General features: G+C 45.2%; 1 protein-coding gene across 6 annotated transcripts in view; it reads left to right on the top strand.

The window, feature by feature from the left end:
- The first annotated feature begins 492 nt into the window (after positions 1 to 492).
- The window catches only part of DAG1 (dystroglycan 1), an 87,525-nt gene continuing 81,638 nt past the window's right edge, over positions 493 to 6,379 (top strand). For 3 of the 6 annotated variants that reach the window (XM_069095717.1, XM_069095713.1, XM_069095714.1), the window contains exon 1: positions 493 to 674. The gene's annotated coding sequence lies outside the window, so the exon portion shown is untranslated. Of the gene's footprint in view, positions 675 to 694; positions 848 to 6,379 lie in introns of those variants that run through there. The other 3 variants (XM_069095715.1, XM_069095716.1, XM_069095718.1) reach the window with 2 other exon arrangements.

Below are 6,379 nucleotides of genomic sequence, written 5' to 3'. Positions count from 1 at the left end.
TTGTTAGGCACTGGGGGAGATTCGGTCTAATATGGGAGGTGAGACAAACAGATAACATAGGTACATTAGGGATGTGCAGGACTATGTATGCTATGTGATATTGGAGAGTTAAGGTCACTGCGGACAGGTTTCAGGGGAGGCTTCCTGGAGGAGGAGGCATTTGATTTGGCAGTCTGCACAGCCATAGACTTAAACCAAGACTCAGGTTGACCTGTTTGGGGTTTTAAGCAAGCTGGTGGGTACGGTAAACACGTGCCCAGGCGAATGCCGGGCTGTACCCAGGGGTCCCAGAGGGCACGTGCAGAACTGGGCGTGTGGGAGGTGTAGCCAAATCTGAGATAGGGCGTGTCCTCAATCCATGTGCAGAAAGGGGCGTGTCTCGGGCGGGTAAGGTTTGGGAGGGGGAGGAGCTCAGATTGACTGGGCGGGGCCGCCCGGGGACAGAGTGGGCGTGCCGGGCCAATGAGCGCGGCGGCGCCGGGCGGTGGGCGGGGCTTGCAGGGAGGGTTCGGGCCGGCTGCGGGCTGAGAAATGCAGGCAGAAGCGTCGGAGTTCCGCGGAGGGATCGTGCGGGCGCCGCCGCGGGTACCGCTCGGCCGCGGGGATTGGCTGCGGTGCTCGCGTGTCACCCGGGGTTGCTAGGCTCCGGGCCGCCCCGCCCCCGCCTTTCCCCGGTACGTGCTCGCGCGGAGGCTGCGGCGCGGCTCTCGCGCTTCTCGGGCTCGGGCTGCGCGCGCGGCGGCGGCGGCATAGCGCCGGGGCCCCGGGGAGCGGCGGCGTCCTGCGGCCCGGAGTCCTGGCGGAGCGGGGAGTGTCGGCACCTGCCGCTGCCCGGCTTCGTTCGGGGGTGAGTCACGCCCTCCCCCTACGGCCGCCTAGCGGCTCCCGGGCCCTGGGCCCGCCCGGCCTGCGCCCCTCCCCCTCCTCTGGCCGCCCCGGCCCCCTCTACTCTCCTCCTCGCCTAACACCTGCTGCTGCGCCCGCTTGGGGCCCTGGGTCCGGGGTGCGAGCGAGGCCTGCGCCCGCCAGCCTGGGCCCGCCCGTGTCCTTGCTGTGCACTGGCGGGCGGGCGGGCCCGGGCCGGCGGCTGCTGGGGGGAGGTGGTTCTCGGGCGGCGCTGCCTTTACCTCACGCCGCCGCTTGCATCCCCTCCCGACCCAGGGGTCGAGGCCTGGGGGGGCGGCGGCAGCGGCAGCGGGTGTGGGCGTGCAGGGCAGAGAGGGCTGCCGAGGGGGGCCCGGGCCCGGCGGTTGCTGAGAGCTCCTTTTGTTGCCGGGCCCGGGGCTGGCACGGAGGCGGCGACGAAGCAGGCCGCGGGGCCGAGGTCGGCTCGGGTGCGGGGCCGGGGCCTTCCCCGCCCGGGAGCCGCCGGGGCCTCTGGGCGGGCTGGACGCCGCCGGTCGGCCCCAAAGGGAGGGGGAGCGTCGGGCCTGCCGGGGTGGCCCCCCAGCCCTGTTGGGGGGCGTTTGCAGCTGAGTGAGGGAAGGGGAAGCGGGGGAAAAACCTGCGTGTGGTTTTTGTGGATGCAGAGGCTGCGGTCTGGGAGAAGCTGCTCAAGGAGCAGGCAGGTTGAGCCGCTCGCTAAGCACTTCCCTTGGGGAGGAGGCAGGCCCCACGTCCCCACCCCGTGGTCGGGGTTCCTTTTGGAGCCCCAGAACCTGTTCATCCCTGCACGGGAGTTTGAGAGCAGCTCCAAAGTTGGGTGTATCTGGGAGGCTTCCCCAGAGGACAGCCTGCTCTGCTGGCCCGGGAAACCTCCCTTAAGCCATAACGACTCAGCTTCAAATTAATGGCCAAGCTGGTTGGTGGTTTAAAAAGAATGAGGCTAATGGGTACCTTTTGACAGGTAGGTAACCTCTAGATTCTTAAAGGTTTAGTATGGCTTTTAAGGCTGAGGATAAATTCCAGAATTTAGCAGACCTCTTATAACTGCCATTTTATTTTCTGAAAGCCTCCCAATATGGAGAAGTTTTGGATGTTTGTGATCACTTAGTTGTGTACATAGTTTTTAAACTTGAAGCTTTTTTCTGAAAGGATATGATTTAGTAATGTATTAAGAGTTCTGTCTCAGAAGCACAGCCTGCTCTTGCTCTTTCTCTGAATAAGTGAGTAGAAATGATTACTGGCAAAGGTCCTAGTCTGTTTGCCTTTATTTTTCTCTCTCCCTCTCAGTCTCCCTTCTTTCTCACTCACCCCTTTTTCACTCTTTCCCTTTCCTCTTTCTCATTCTCTCATCCTCTCTTCTCTCCCTTCTTTTTGTTTATGAGACAAAATGGTGCATGTAGCCAATTAACATATTTTTCCAGGTGTGTTTTGGGTGTCTGGAGTAGGTATGTTATGATTTTATTAGTACCTTAAGCTCTTTCAGGGTAATTTTGTTTTTCAGGTACTATTGTTTTTAAAAGGACAGATATTTTGACCTGTTAAAAGTGCATTATTAGATTTTTTGGAGAACTTGAATGGGACCAATTAATTTGCTTTAAGAATGAGAAAGTGGATTCATGATGCAGGATACTCATGATTTGGGGCCAAATTAAACAAGGGACAGATTTCTTTTCTGCTAGGCAATCAAAAGAAAGGGAGGTGTTTTATTAAATGGAAGTTGAAGAATATTCTAGGCATGCACATGAATGTAGGTAGGAGTAGAAAACAATATTTATACAATAAACATTTAATAGGAATTGTGAAACACTCCTGTTGGTAGTTTTTCAGTCAAGAAGCCTGCAGGTCTACACTCTTCTGAAATCAGCAGCTTGCTGACAGTAGAGTTGAAACTTGAAAAAGTGTCTCCCACCTCTCTTAACTTCAGAGATTGACGATAATGTCTGGACTGAGGTCAGTGGCAACATTTAGAATTACTGGACTGGGGGAATGGGGGTGGGGGTGGGAGAAGGACACTTTGCCAGGTCATCTAAAATAGTTTCTTCCAATCTGGGATTATTTCTAAATTACCGCAGATAGTATAGAATACATTCTCAGGAAAAAGTGATTCCATAGTTTCCCTTGGAAACTCGCTTGCACTGATAGTGAAGAATCTTGCTTATATCTAACCTAAAATCCTTAGCCCTTTGGATTCCGTCCTGCAGGCTTGTATAATTGTGGGCAATCTTGGACAATTTTCTTGGTCATGGCTTTCAGATAGTTTGGGCATTCTTAAATTTTCTCTCCACAGTATTTTTTCCAGGTGAATTGTTTCTGCTTTGAAATACCTCACATTTTCTTCTATTTTTTTTCATTTGGGCATTTTTCTTAATCTCAGGGTAAATTAACTATTTTTATCCAAAATTAAATACAATGCCTCTATTTTTTCCTGTTTGATATTTGTTTGCGGAAATTTGGGTTCCAACTTTTGCCCTTAACTTTCAGCCAATGATATGGTATCTTATTAACGTTTAATTATCTGAGGGTAGTACTAGGGAGACTTTTCTGGTGGTGGAAAAGGGGTGCAGTGAAGAAAGTGTGGAGAAGTAAAGACATCCTACTCATCTCTCCAAGTTCATCTTACCCACTAGTAGAATTCCTTGAGGAATTCTAGGACTGTCTTTGCATTTACAGTGCTTTGTAGTAGTGATTTAATTCCCTAGGAGCCAGATGAGTTGTGAGTGGTTAGAAGAAGGTGGGTGGGAGAGGTAAAATTTGGGATCATTTTAAGTTTATAGGTCCCCTACTAGTAATAGGGCAGGATTTTTACCCATAGATTTTAAAGCTTTTATTTTCCCCTTCCCTTCACAGTAACAACTCCACCCCTTCAGTGATATCAGTGCTTTGAGGAAATAATAATAGAGTTTTTCATCCCCTAAAGGTAGGGGACACTTCCTTTAACGAACTGCTTTCTGACATGAGCCTGTGTACCTCCAGAGTAAAAATCTACAGCTAAAGTTTGGGTGCCAACCATGTACTAGGTGCTGTAGGATGCAAAGTATTATATGACATTGCTCCTTCCCTCAAGTAGTTTGTTTTCTAGTTGTGGAGAGAGAATGGTAACATAAAATGCATAAATTGTTTAGAATGATCTCCTTTAGCGCCTAAGATCAGGATAGAAGTAGGGCCTGAACTGGACCTTCATTGGGTAAAATTTAGAAAACTGGAGGGGAGAGAAGAGGGGATGGCATTCCAGGGGAGCACTTGAACATAGGTGAAGAGTTGGGATATGTGTGGTATGTCTAGGGAACCAGTTTGACTGGAGTGGAGGGTTCCTGTGGGGAAGTAGTAGCAGATAAGTTTGGAGATACAGTTTGGAGTTTTGGAGACAACTTTTAGACCCATGTTATGTTTTTTTTCCTTCAGTTTCCCTCATTTTGTTTAATTTCTAAACTCAGTACTGTTCAGGTAACAACACTTCACAATGCAATATTTTTAAATTGTTCATTCTTATAATGCCTACAACTCTGAAGCTAGTGTTACTAGCTAGGATTCAATATGTGGTTTTCAGTTTTGAATACTCTTGGGGTCATTGGCAGCTTCAGCCTTTATAATAAGATACATATAGTCAATCAAACTCTTTAAGCTTCTGGGAGATTATAATTGAATGAAGTATAGAAACTAGCACGCAATTTATTGAATTTGTGGTCAGATTTGTTTCCCCAGTTATTTATTGAATGAAATTTGTGTGACTTAATTCCTACTAGATGCCTGAATGTTTAATAAAAATTAATTTTAAAAAGATTATGATTTTGCTTGAGTGTATTAGTCCTGCCTTGGAAGACGTTAACTTGATAAAAGTGTATGACTGCCTTTCTGAGGGAGTGGTGATAAAGACAGGTGTTCAGGTTTTATTTTGAAGTTGCACCATTATGAACTAATTAAAAAAAAATTCTAGTATGTTGAATACACTTTGAATTACTTTTGTATCTTTGAAGTTTTTCACCCTAATTTTTGGTCTTGGTTTATCTGTCAAGGCTTCAGTAAGAGCATATCTTCTTTCTCAATAGTGACCTTTAATAATTTGGTGGAATAGTTTGACTCACTTGTGTGGGCAGGGGATTAAGTGACATTCTTTATGTCTTTCTGGAAGGGGCATAGAAGAGTTCTAGCCTGGCAATAGGCATTCACCATCGTCCTTTACCCTTCCCAGTGGGTTTTAGTTTCCATTTTAGCTAGTGTTTTTGAAGTAGGATTGTATTGGAAAATGCAAGGAGTACCTCTCAGTATACCTTTTTTATTTCTCTGCTTTGTGTAGAGTACAAGTATACTATGATTTAAGAAGTTCAAAATTATGAAAACTTATTTATACAAAATAAAATTGGGGCCTATATGTTTATTCACTTCACAAAAACATTATTGTGAGCTTTCTTTAAATATCAGTCTTTTCCACTATTTCTACAATTTCAAATGTGATTTTTATTACGGTTTTTCAGGATAAAGTAACATTTATTAAAAGGCTGACACCTATTACAAAATGAGACCTATGTGAGTCATTTTTTAAACAAGATTCCTTCTTTAGGCATCCCACTTTTTCTCTCTTTTAGGGGTGCTTAAATTCTTTATGTTTAAATACATTTCAATGTCCCCTGCCATTCTGTGCATATGAAACCACTGATTCATTTTTGTTGCTGCTAGTCATTGCACTATTGCATCCTAAATATAGGGTAGTGTGCCAGTTGGGAAACAGCCCAGTAGTAAGTGGAAGCATTTGGAATGCTGCATATTATTCAGAGAAATAATCAGCCAATGCTTAGCTTGTGTTGGTAATTGTACTTGGTACAATGTATTGGAATTTGCCCTTAGATTCCTGTAGGTGTTGGAATTTCTTCCTGCATACAGTATAAAAGACCGTAAGAGAGCAATAATCTGTTTGAAAATTGCCTCCTAATAATTGGTGTAAAAATGTTTATTAGAAATCTCAGTAATAGTTCAAAGCTGGAGAGAGTTGTTCTTAGACATTTTATTTCTGCAAGGGGTCTGATTCATCTAATTTGGCCGTACAGTATGCAGAATTGATTTTTCTACCATTGTAAGGATAGTTATATTTAATTCTCTACAGACATTTGCTTGCATTTTTGGAAGTACTTCTCAGCCTAATAGAAAGCATGCCATTTTCTACATTGTTTGGTGTTTTCCTTTAATTGTCTCAGTTATTCTTAAAATATATTGAATGTTGATTTTTTTTTTTCAGAATATTTTACAAGAACCCAATCCACTCCTTGATTGAATATCCCACAGGGTATAATTTCTGAAAACAGTTAAGCAAAACATTTTAAGAGTTATTGAGACAGGTAGTGCTTGCAACTCTACATTTAAATAAATTTTACTTTGTTAAAGAAAGAATTAGAATCAAGGAGGCCCATTTTTACTATTATTATTATTTAATAAAATATTAAATTATTGTGTCAGTAAGATAAAAGTTAAGGTACTATGCATTATCAGAAAGTAGGCAGAA

Source organism: Petaurus breviceps, unplaced genomic scaffold, assembly GCF_028583685.1.
Source record: "Petaurus breviceps papuanus isolate PSGF00001 unplaced genomic scaffold, PetGlider_PUasm1.0 227, whole genome shotgun sequence".
NCBI classification, from domain to species: domain Eukaryota; kingdom Metazoa; phylum Chordata; class Mammalia; order Diprotodontia; family Petauridae; genus Petaurus; species Petaurus breviceps.
The sequence above is the reverse complement of the archived record's forward strand: the minus strand, read 5'-3'. Positions and strand labels throughout refer to the sequence as shown.